The sequence below is a fragment of the Eulemur rufifrons genome, chromosome 1, assembly GCF_041146395.1.
Source record: "Eulemur rufifrons isolate Redbay chromosome 1, OSU_ERuf_1, whole genome shotgun sequence".
Lineage (NCBI taxonomy): Eukaryota > Metazoa > Chordata > Mammalia > Primates > Lemuridae > Eulemur > Eulemur rufifrons.
Genome location: NC_090983.1, coordinates 8,077,098 through 8,090,057, shown reverse-complemented (window position 1 = coordinate 8,090,057; position 12,960 = coordinate 8,077,098).

Below are 12,960 nucleotides of genomic sequence, written 5' to 3'. Positions count from 1 at the left end.
ATGTGCTGACTGGCCAGGCGAGAGCTGCGCAGCCCTCTTTGGAACTTGAGGGTAAACCCCATGGCAAGTATGAGGGCTGAGAGCAGGGAAGAGAATAGTTTCCAAACAGCCATGTGGGTAACTTGTCACCAAAAGAAAAGGGAATGGATGTTGGGCGGCTAAGAACAGCACACGCCCACACCGGTTGGGTCTGGGCTGCAACCAGAACACTGTACTCGCCCTCTGCTCCCCCTGCCCACCAGCACCAGCACGTCACTGGGATGAATGCAACGTGACCAGGGAGGGAACGCACAGCAGCCCTGAGCTTCAGACCCTTGGCAGTGGTGACTTGGGCCGTACTGCCCTCCCGGCCCCAGGGAAATGTGTGGGGCAGTGCTGGTTGTCACAGTGACTGGGGGATGCTCTGGGCCATTATTGGTGAAGGCCAAGAATGCAATGCACAGGACAGTCCACACAATAAAGAATTAAACCCACTCAAAATGCCGATCACACCCTCCGTGACAATGCTGCCATTGGGGCTTGGCTGTGGACACTCTATCGCCCTGGCCTTGCACTGGGGCCCACGTTACCTGTCATGGCCCATAGCGATCACTCTCAAAGAGCGGAAACTGTGCGTGCCAAATGGTCACAGGCCAGGGCGCCCATCTGCATCCGGCCATGCGAAGTTCTCTTGGCATGTCCGCTTCTCCCCTCTGTTGTTAGGTCCTGGAGGCAGGGTCCGCTTCTCCCAAGTCCTTCCCAGCACATCACAGGCTCTCATAAATTAATAGGCCTGTCGTCATCGGGGGCCACTGTGGGATAAGTTGAGATATGTGCTAGGCCATCATATTCTGAGTGGTTTATAAATGTGATCAGTGGATAGGAGGATTTTAGTTACAGCTAATTTCAAGGTGCTCTTGAGAGGGAAGTTTAGAGCTAAAAAGAAGAGCAACCAGGCATATTTCTGCACACAGTGCAATAATGAAGGCTGCTGTGGCTGCGAGTTTGGGGCCAGTCTAGCTGAGGCTGGGCCTGTGAGTCTAGCACCTTCACCAGGCTGGGCTCAGACCCTGCTGTGAACATGATCTCAAGACGACAGGTGGGTTATTCTTGAGAAAGTCAGGTCTGTCCCACTGCAGCCATCCATCCAAGGGTGGGAGGGGAACTCGGGAAGAAGGTACAAGGAGCAAAGGGCAGAACCAAGCCCAGGAAGCCCCATCCTCCTGCAGCTGCCCACCTGGCCCCTCCAGCTCAGTGTGCCAGGGACACAGGACAAGATGAAAGGTCCTGGGCCTTTCAGATACACCTCTGGTCTCCATCCTTTGCACCTCCACCCTTGGAGGACAACCATCCTCCCAGTGGCTGCAAAGCCTGGCACCCAGGCCACCCCTGAGTTATAGATGGAGTAAGTGAGCGACCAGGATCCAGGCAGATGAACTGCCATGCAAGCCAGTCCTAAGACTCAGGGGAACACCTGCCGTGCTGTTACAGCAAGTGTTACAGCCGGTAGTACAGAGGACAAACCGAGCGGCACACGGAGAGTCGGAGAAGCAAAGTTTATTTTATTCACCGGTGGGCTCAGAGGGGTCTTGCCACCAAATTCTGAGTGCCGTCTACCCTATTTTTCCCACTTTTATTAAGTTGGGGCAGTCCGAGGGGTGGGGTCTCAGGTGGCTAAGGTAATAGGTTAGTTGATGTGTTAGGTAATAGGTCAGTATTATGTTGATGCGCCAGGTAATAGGTTAGTTGATGGGCCAGGTAATAGGTTAGTATTATGCTGATGCGGGTCTTCCTTGAGGGGTGGGGGTCTCAGGTGGCTGATGCACCAAGTAATAGATGGCAGTTTTCCTTATCAGTAAGTGCAGCCTCTCCTGCCCAGGCCACAGGCTCAATGCCATGCTGGGTTTAGGCAGGGCAGGAAACCAGGCCCACAGCCACCAACGACCCACCAGAGGGAGGACAGCTCTTCGTGTTCCTGTTACAGGCTCTGGCTTCACCAGGAGCCTGGGGAAGACCCTCTGTCTGCAGGCAGCTACTCCTCTGTAAATGCAGGGACAGCATGTACATTACCACACCTCACACGGCCAGTCACGGGAGGTCAGAGCAGGGGTCTGAACTGGCAAAGTGCCCTTGCCAGTGTCCCAAGATGCATTCCTGCCAAAGCTAGGAGGAACCAAGCCGTGAGCTGGCAAAGGACCAGGACTGAGGAGCCTGGCAGTGCCTCCCTGCTGGAGTGCGGAGGAGCAGCACCGGCTGCCAAGGGGGAAAGTGTCCAGGGAAGAGGGCTGGGCTGGTCCCGGCTGCAGGGCTGAAGCAAGAGAGCCAGGCTCGGACTCCTCCAGAAAGGGCTTGGAGGTTGAGAGTTAAAAAGAAGAGGTAAGGGGGCTGGGCGAGGTGGCTCACGCCTGTAATCCTAGCACTCTGGGAGGCCGAGGCAGGAGGATCGCTCGAGGTCAGGAGTTCGAGACCAGCCTGAGCAAGAGCAAGACCCCGTCTCTACTAAAAATAGAAAGAAATTATCTGGCTAACTAAAATATATATAGAAAAAATTAGCGGGGCATGGTGGCACATGCCTGTAGTCCCCAGCCCGGGAGGCTGAGGCGGTAGGATCGCTTAAGCCCAGGAGTTTGAGGTTGCTATGAGCTAGGCTGATGCCACGGCACTCACTCTAGCCCGGGCAACAAAGCGACACTCTGTCTCAAAAAATAAAAAAATAAAAAGAAGAGGTAGGTTGAGAGTTAAAAAGAAGAGGTCTGTCCAAGTCTGGGGTGATTGATCTCAGTTAAAGGGTCCATAAAAGAGGTGAGTGGAAAAGCCCGTATGTCTTCCATTGGACCTGGGGTGAAGGGTCTGGCTTGACCAGGACCACGAAGAAGCTGGACCCTTGGGACCGTATTCTTCTTTAAACCTTTCTCCCCCTCTCTCCACTTGCTCTGCTCTCCTCTTGCCGGCCACTGCCATCCGTCTCGAGTGACCTGCCCGTACCATGTTCTGGGGAATCTGATTATACAGACAACATTGGTGTTTGGATTGCAGTCTGCTGCAGGATGGCATCCAGGTTGAGTTGTTTTATCTGTCAGTGCTCAATTCTGTGAGTATGGTAGCAGGTGCTTTCAATGCCCTGCTCCACCCTGCTCCACCGACTTCAAGGAGGTGGTGTGTATGGGAGATTCCCCAGGCTCCAGTTGTTAAAAGAGAGCTGGGCTCCCAGTAGGCACCTAGTGTCACTATATATTTGTTTGCCTTCCCACAATTGGCCACCCCTAAATCCTCAGTCCTTTCCCTTTGCCTTGTCACTTCTCTACAAAATTATTGTCTGTTGCTAAGATGCTATATGAGCCCAAGTTCTAGACACCTCTTTGAGTTACCCTTCACTGAGTGCTCCCGTGTGTGTGTGTGTGTGTGTGTGTGTGTGTGATGCACACATTCATAAATTTCCATTTTTCCTTTATTAATCTATCTTTTGTCAGCCTAATTGGCAGGGCACAGCCAATGAACCAAAGGTGGGTAGAGGAAAAAATATTTTTGTCCTCCTTGCTATGGTCTGAATGTTTGTGTCACCCTGAAATTCATACATTGAAACCTAATCCTCAACGTAATCGTATTAGAAAGTTGGGCGTTTGGGAGGTAATTAGGTCACATGAGAGCAGAGCCCACATGAATGGAATTAGTGCCCTTATAAAAGTGGCCCCAGAGAGTTTGACTGCCCCTTTCACCATGCGAGGACTCGGCGAGAAGGTGCCATCCATGAACCAGGGAGGAAGCCCTCACCAGACACCAATCTGCTGGCCCCTTGATCTCGGACTTCCCAGAGTCCAGAACTGTGAGCAATAAATGTCTGTTGTTTATAATCTACCCAGTTTCTGGTATTTTCGTTATAGCAACCTGAACAGACTAAGACACTCTCTTACACTACTTTTGTGTATTCTTGAAATTTTCCACAAGAAAGTGTTGTTAAAATCCTCTAGTGCTTCCCCATCTCACTCAGAGCAAAAGCCAGGTCCTTGCAAGGCACCCCCTACTCTCCCACTCACTCTGCTCCCGCTACAGAGGCTGTTTCTCATCTGTGCTGAAACTGCAAACCCTCACTCACTTACTTTTATCTCCCATAGCACTGAGAACCTTCTAATATACCACGAAATTGACTTATTACTTATGATGGTTATTGCCTGTCTCCCTCCACTAGCCTGTAAGCTCTATGGGACAGGGATCTCTTTATTTTGTTGTTCAGGGATATATCACCAACTCCTAGAACAGTGCCTGGCACACAGAAAGAGGTCAATAATATGTCGCATGGATTGAAAGGAAGGAAGGGCAGGAGGGAGGGAGGAAAGAAGAGTGAGCGAGAGAGAGTAGGGCGTAGGGTATAGTGTAACACTTTTCTAGGGGAAGGAGGCCGCATATGGAGTCATGTTTTTTATTCTACTGGCATTTTATTTAAGCTAATTTTCTGTCCATTTTATTACCTTGTTTGGCTAGTTCATATCAGACATAAAATCAAGGGTAATTTCTTGGTCTAGGCTATAGGCTGATCTCAGAATAAACTCACCTGCAGTGATGTCCCATGCATGTCAGTGGCTTCGAGGGGCATCCTTAGGGGAGCTGAAGTTGCACATCTGGACCTCTCAGCTCTGTGATCCCAGGTGCACACTGAGATCAGCCCCAAGATTGGGACAGTGACCTCATGGAGTCCCAGGGCTTCTCTAATACTCTGCTGGTCTTTGTCCTTCCAAGAAGACACCCCGGACAGGCTGACCGTAGGCCACAGGGAGGACAAATGTGTGTGGAGAGGGTGGGAGTGGGGGAGGGGTGTTGGCCAAACATCTCCATCTTTCTCATTGTGACCTCTGGGCTGGCTCCCTGGGGTAAGCCAAGGACCCTCACTGGGCTCCCAAACTGGGCGCCAAAGCCTTTGGTGAACACTCGGCAGGTCAGGTGTTAAAGGGCCCCTCCTTCTCCAGGCTCTCTCCCCACCTCTTCAGAGCAAAGGTGATCTAGGCATGGGGCCAAAGGGCGTGCTAACAACCCGCACAGGCACAGGCGAGTCTCTGAGTGTGGGGCTGAGCCCCGTGTAAACACCCAGCAGCCGGGCTCCACCCACCAAGCCCAGCCTGTCCCTCCCCCCAGGGCCACATCCTTGAGGCCAGAGCAAGCCGCAGAACCTGGAACAAAGGGCCTTGGGAGTGGGACTCAGGCCACATGTTTATCTCACACAAACCAGCTCTCTGGAAACCTCCAGGGGAGAAGTGACACAACAAACTCCCCCCAGAATCCCCGGGGGCTCCTGGCAAAGGCAGTCCACCTCTTCAGCCTGCAGCTGCTGGGGGATGGAAAGAGCCTCCTTTCCTTTCTCCCCCGGTGCTATTCACTGGGAGTGGCGGCCACAGAAAGCCCCATTCACAAGCTCCATCCCCTGGCCCACTACCGGAAGCTTTGTGAAAATGCAAATTTCTCAGAAGTGGACTCTTCTTTTCAAATACTTTGAAGTTGCATATTCCCACTGAGGACTGTAAAGCAGACCTCCATTTCCCTGGGCAGGCACCTCCTTAAAATTACTATTTGCCTTTAAAGGAAGTAGAACTTCCAGCTGTGAAGTCAGACTTGACAAAGTGGGAGTCTCACCCTTTAAGGATATGCAGGTGTGAAGCCCCCAGTTTTGCTGTCTGTGGCCATCCCCACCGTGGCCTTGCCTCCCCCATCCTCTCACTCAGTACTAGCCTGCATTAGTCCCAGGTGACTGAGGACTCACAAGATAAGACTTGTTGCCCACCAGAAGCTCAAAAATCCAGTGAGCTGGACAAGCCTCCGAATGAGCCGGCTGCCCCTCCCCCAGCCTCCAGACCCAGGGCCTGCCTATTCCTATCACCCCTTAGAACCAGGAGAGAATGCAACCAGACCTGGCCCAAATCATTTTAAACAATGCCCGTCTCTCAAGTTTAATTTAATTTGCAAAGAGAATCATCTACAAGTCAATCTGTTTCTCCCCATCCATTCATTCTGCCAAGTACGTATTCATCCTCCCTAGTAATCATTTATTGCCTCTCAAGAGAATCACCTATATCCCTGATCTCCTCCGCTCTAAATGAGGATATGTAAACTCCTGGACCTCACAGGGGTATTGGGTAATCACTCTGTGATTTTCCCCCATGCACATGGTAAATAAATTTGTAATCTCTTTCTCTTTTTAATCTGCCTTATTGTGAGTTGATCTTTCAGCAAACCTTCTGGGGGTAAAGGGGAAGTTTTCCTTCCCCGTCCCCCACAATAGTACGATAGTACGGACAAGCTGTGTAGAAATGCCATTGGACAAAAAGGGTTTGACCTAATGCTAATAGACCCAGCAAGGCCTGTCTGTCTAGATTCTTCTTGGCCTCTCTGAGCAGTTTTCCTTCCTTCTGGGTCAAGGGAAGGCCCTCTCTGCAATGGGGGTCTTATGACCTACAGTCAAACAGCATGGGTCAGATGATTTCTTTATGGTCAGTTTTTACACGGAATAATTTTAGGTTTTATGGCTGGCTTTTGGGAAAAGGCATTCTGGCCTTTATGACCTTTCTTGGGGAAGAGGGACTCTAGTGTCTATGGCTAGCCTCAGGGGAAATGGGGCTGAGAGGCAGGAGGGCAGGAGAAGGTCAGAGAAACACTTTTGCTTCTGAGGTTGCTTTTGAGGCCCTCACCCTGGGGTACAGTTTTCTGAGCCCCAACACTGCCAGCAGCACCCATGTCTACAGTGGTTCCTTGTCCACATCCAGAGAATGCCCACAAGCCTGTGAATTTCCCAGCATTCCAAGCAAGAGTCCTATGATTCGCTCTAATCAGACCAACTTAGGTCACAGGACCACCAATGAGTGGGCCCAGGGGACTGGAATGTGGTGATTAGCTTAGGCCACCCAGGCCCCACCTGTGAGTTGGGGTTGGGCTGAAGTGAGTGGACTGCAGGAGAGAAGGCAGAATATCTGAATGAAAATTAGGTTATTTTAGTAAGGAAGTATGGGAAACCAGGACATGCCACCCCAAAATATACTTCTTAGGCATATTTCGAGATGGACCTCACAGGGGTATTGGGTAATCACTCCATGATTTGTTTGTCTTACAGAAAAGAAGACAAACTCTGTAAAATAATTTAATGAGGTTTATTCTGAGCCAAATTTGAGGACCATGACCTGGAACAATGTCCAAGAAGTCTTGAGCAAGTGGACTCACCGTGGCTGGGTTACAGATTGGTTTTATACATTTTAGGGAGACAGAGATTACAGGCAAAGTCATAAGTCAACACATGGAAGACATACATTGGTTTGGCCAGAAAAGGTAGGACATCTCAAAGTGGAGGCTTACGAGTCATAGGCGGATTTAAGGATTCTTTAGTTGACAATTGGCTGAAAGAGTTAGGCTGTGTCCAATGACCAGGAATCAGAGGAAAGGAATGCTTGAGTTAAAATAAGGGTCTTCTGTTCTTCATATGATGCTATATCAGAATCAGGTGGGGAAGTAAACTATATCATAAAAACCTGTTTACTGAGATTTTATCATTTGTAGGTGTGACTCACCAGGCCCTTGTAGAAATGAATTTTTTGGGGCAAAGAAAAGGATCAGAGTTCAGTCCTCACCAAGGAGTCACATTTTGGGGTGATATTTTCTGAGCCCCTTCATCCACCATGGGAATCCCCAATTTTAGCCAAGTCAGACAGAAATGTGGGTAACCAGGGGACCCACTACTTGAGACTGGTGTCTGAAATGGGGGGGCAGTCTTTTGGGACTGAGCCCTTAACCTGTATAGTCTGATGCTAACTGGGTTTGATAGTGCCAGGATTGAACTGGATCATTGGACACCCGGTCGGTGTTCACAGAGAACTGGAGAATTTCATGGTGTGGAAAATCTACACATTTGGCATCAGAAGAGTTGTGAGTAGAGAACGTGGTTTTTCCTTCTACTGCCATTGAGATAAGTCTTCCTAAATGTTTTTTTTTTTTTTTTATTTATTTCAACCAAATGTTTGCTAAGTATTGAACAGCAGTGAGTTCGAGGTTATGGCTCTGATCTAACCAGGATACAGAATATTCCTTGTTGCTGGTTAAGAGTAAGTCTCAATGTTTGAACAGGCAGCTGAGCAGGGTTAACAACCTCTTCTGAAAGTTAAGTGGCCTAAAGAGAGGCCACCAGAACTCCCCACTAAGGGGGGCCAAGCAGGACCCAGGCAGGCCACTTCAGTTTCTCTCTCACACACAAGTGACTCAGGCCCCCAAGTCTTCTTTCTTTCTTTCTTCTTTCTTTTTTTAGAGACAGGGTCTTGTTCTGTCACCCAGGCTGGAGCACAGTGATGTGACCATAGCTCACTGTAACCTTGAACTCCTGGGCTAAAGCACCTCCTGCCTCAGCCTTCCAAGTAGCTGGGACTACAGGCGCATGCCACCATGCCTGGCTGCAGAATGTTCTGTTGGTGAGTATTGCCTGTCCAGCTGCCCCTGCCAATGATAAGGGCCCTCTCTAAAGCGGTGAGGTGAGGATGTCACTGTCCCCTCAATGCCATACCGCCATCATGTCATCAGCAACACCGACATCACCCTCACCCAGCACAACCTGGAACTGGCGAGCTGAGCAGCCTCAAGCCAGTGATCACGGAGGCTTCTGACTGCAGAGTCACAGCAGACACGGAGATCTGGCAAGATCTGGTGCAATAAGGAAATTCATGTTTCCATGCACTTGCTGAGTCCATCTTTCTGACTGAGTCCTTGATTACCGCTCTAGGCAGGGGAGGTGCTGGCCGAGAGCTGGCCTGAGCAACTAAGGTTATCATAAGTTTAATATTCAATGGTCACCTTGTCCTATACCAGGCACCTTGTAAGTGATGATCATGAAGTCACCCACTGCCCACACCCCCTCCCCTGCACACTTCCTAGTTCTCAACATATGGGCACAGGGGAGGGTGTCTGTGGTATTGGCCCATATGTCCCCCATCGACACAGCTCACATTGTACTCGATACTCTGTAAAGGGGTGCCTGCTCCGACCCTTGCATGAAGAATGGATTGCTTCCTGTGATGACTGCCTTTTGATCCACTCTGACCTCAAGAGGCCTGACCAGTGAGTGTGCCAGCTCAGCTGAGGTTGCTACACTCCTGTACTAGGGCGGGTAAAGGCCACCCAGAGCCCCATTCAGCTCTTAGAGACCATGGCCACTTCCCAGCCATTTTTGACCAGTGCCATTCTCTGGGAAGGCTGGATCTTGGGAGGCTTATGCTCAAGCTCCAACTTGGCCTGGCCATGTAGATTTTAAAGGAGGCCCAAGTTGCGTGACTTAAAGTCACCATATGTCCTTGCTCCACAGGTAAGCTGCTGTTCTTCTCCCACCCCTGCCAAAGCCTCAGATACTGACAAATCCCCAAAGTCACCCTGTGGCTGTGGCTGCCAGGGCAACAGGTGCAGATACCCTCTCCCTGGCTGCATGCTGCTGACACAGGGCTGCCCTGCTCCAGCTCCCAGGTCTAGTGCAGGTGTGTGGGGGGGCTGCCCCCTCTCCTCCTGGCCCCACTGGCTAGTCCTGGGCCCAGCAGGGATACCCTAGGGGCTAGAGCCAGGCCTATCTCACAGCGTTTCTTCCAGCTCTCTTTTTTTTTTTTTTTTTTTGAGACAGAGTCTCGCTTTGTTGCCCGGACTAGAGTGAGTGCCCTGGCGTCAGCCTAGCTCACAGCAACCTCAAACTCCTGGGCTTAAGCGATCCTACCGCCTCAGCCTCCCGAGTAGCTGGGACTACAGGCAAGCACCACCAAGCCCCGCTAATTTTTTCTATATATATTTTAGTTGGCCAGATAATTTCTTTCTATTTTTAGTAGAGACGGGGGTCTCGCTCTTGCTCAGGCTGGTCTCGAACTCCTGACCTTGAGCGATCCACCTGCCTCCGCCTCCTAGAGTGCTAGGATTACAGGTGTGAGCCACCGCGCCCGGCCCTTCCAGCTCTGTTAACAAACCTTATCAGACTCCTAAAGTTCAAGTAAAACACTTGACCCCCATTGACCCCCATATGAACACCAGCTGGCACAGACATCTGCATTCCTGGTGCCCTGACAGCAAGCGGCACTGGCCAGGTAGAGCAGGAAATAAAGTCCTAGCACGTTGGTGAGCAGGGCTGCTGCACTGTGGGAACCACAGCTCTTCGTCAGACCCAGTTTTAAAATTTCACCCCCTCTTCCCACCTCTGCCTCATTCCTCGGTGGGTCCTGGGGGCTCCCCAATTTCCTTTCCCTCTGAAGTTTCCTCACGTTAAAGATCTTCCTCTCTCCACCTGGCTCCCCAGAAAGACCATAAAGTTTCCTCATGTCCCACGTTCCGTGTAGCCCCCAAAACAGTTGTCTCAGGGGAGAAGAGAGATAGGATAGCTTGAGGCCAGGAGTTCAAGACCAGCCTGAGCAACAGCGAGGCCCTGTCTCTACTAAAAATAGAATAGGCAGGAGCTGTGGTGCGTGCCTGTAGTCCTAGCAAATCGGGAGGCTGAGGCAGGAGGATTGCTCGAGCCCAGGAGTTTGAGGTTGCTGTGAGCTGTGATGATGCCACTTTACCCAGGGTGACAGAGAAAGACTCTGTCTCAAAAATAAAAATAAAAATAAAAGAAGAAGAAGCCCCTTAGTTTTATGACATTTTCTAGTGTGTGGATGGAGAGGAGGAAGAAATATTCTTGGCATTCTGCCTTTTTTTTTTAAGGTCTTTGCAGTTTCCTGTTAATTTAATACCAGAACATTCACCGTGTAAATAACACAGATGGAGATAAACTTCACTGGCCCTGGACTCCAACCTTTGTTTAACATTTCATCCCCTCTGATCCATGCTCCATCCCACCCCTGGAAAATTTGGAATTTATTACCTGGAGATTTAGAACCTGAGAATGAATAGCGGAAGAGGCAGAGCATGCTGGTTTTAAGCAAGCCCCGTAATAAAGTGCTAAAAATACCAGCACATCTGATAGTTCTTCAGTCTGTTGCTGTCTTCCCCTTTTCCTCAGAGGGAACCTAGTTGGAGTCAGTTGCCTTTCCGGTCACCTGGTAGGACTCACCTGTGGCTCTGCCACCCTCCCAGCTTATGCCCACTCAGGCTGTATGTGGCACCGTACCATTATCATTATTATTATGAGGCAGAGTCTCATTCTGTCACCTGGGCTTCAGTGCAGTGGCATCATCATAGCTCACTGCAACCTCAAACTCTTGGGCTCAAGCGATCCTCCTGCCTCAGCCTCCCGAGCAGCTGGGACTACACACGCATACCACCATGCCTGGCTAATTTTTTAATTTTTTTGTAGAGGTGGAGTCTCACTATGTTGCCCAGGCTGGTCTCAAACTCTTGGCCTCAAGCAATTCTCCCATCTTGGCCTCCCAAAGTGCTGGGAGTATAGGCGTGAGCCGCCGCGGCTGGGCACTGTGCCATTATTTACACGAGTGGTTTAATCCCTCCTACTTGCTATTGTTCAGTGCTTCTAGATTTATTTCTCTTCTTGATAGAGTATTTCTTCTAACAGTGTTTTTGAAGAGGGGTTATATGTGATAAGCCTTCTGATTTTTTATATAACTGCTAACTTAGCTAGAAATCCAAATCTAGGTTCAAAGGTATTTTTCTTTGATACTTGAAAATCATTATTCAACTATTTTCTTAAGCCTAGTGTTGCTATTAAGAAACCTGAAGTCTCGCTGATTTTTGTTCTATCCTCAGTCCTTCTGCTATCCAGCTGCTTGGAATACAGATGTGGCGGCTGGAGCTTTAGCTGCCAACTTGGATCCCAAAGATGAGAGTGGGCAATAGTGACCTCGAATGAAACCTGAGTCTTCAAAGACCTAATGAAACAGAGCTGCTATTTCAGCCATAAACTGTCCACCTCCAAACTTACACAAGAGAGAAAAAACAAAACACTTTCATTGTGTTTATGCCACTGTTATTAATGGAGTCTGTATTATTAGTAGCTGAAATGAATCTTAATTCATGTATCCATTACATTTGCTTAGTTTTATACATTCCAGAAGTCTAATTATTTTTCCCAGTGAATTTCATGTTTCCCTGGATATCAGCTACCTTGGCTGGCAATGGGTACATCTGGAAGAGACTAAAGCCTAGACTCTATCTCATATCCCTCCTGGGGAGCTCAAGGAATGTAGGTGGGGGTGGGAGTTGCCTCTGGCATTACAATATGAACGTGCCACCCCCTCTCAGAGCTTCTGGACACTCTCCCCTGGCCACTGCTCTTTTCATGAGCTGGATCTTGTGGTTAGAATCCGTGATCCATGAAATGGGGAGGAGGGGCTGCCAGGTCTGGTTGTTCTGTGCTTCTAACAGCAGCCTCATGTCACCATCCCTGCTGGCACAGTTGTTTTTTGCCGCCCAGCACTGTGGCAGTGGCAGAGGGAGGGACGGGGTGGGCAATGATCTACTGAGGCCAGTGTGGGCAGAGAAAAATGCACAAGTATAAGATGTTCACTCAGCTTATCCCCCTCCTGTGGCACTGAGGTAGAGGAGGGGAGGGGACTTTTCCTGGTTTCCCCTGAGTTTCTCAGAGTCCTTAGCAACCTCCCTCCTGCTTCCAAGACACCTTCAGGGCTGCATTCACAGGAAGGGGCCGGCACCTCAAGTACATTGCCATCTTGTCGGCCCTGCACGGTGATTTCCATAGCTTCAGATCACCATCTGAAGCTGTTATTCATGTGTTTGATTGGTTATTGTTTCTCTCCCCCAGGCCCCACTAGAAAGTCAGCTCCAGGAAGGTAAGAACCTGCCTGTTCACAGCTGTCTCGTCAGCACTGGGCACAGTGCATGTCGGAGACGTTCCATAAATGTAGGTTGAATGAGTGAATCACTAAGCTGGTGCTGGAACCCAACCGTGATTCCAGCCCAGGGCTTCTTGCTCCAAACATAGGGCTCTTCCCATCCAGGCCCCAGATCTCCACTCTGAGCATCAAGGGAATCAATCCCAAGAGTGGGATACAGAGGCAAAAAGTCACGAGTCAGGGC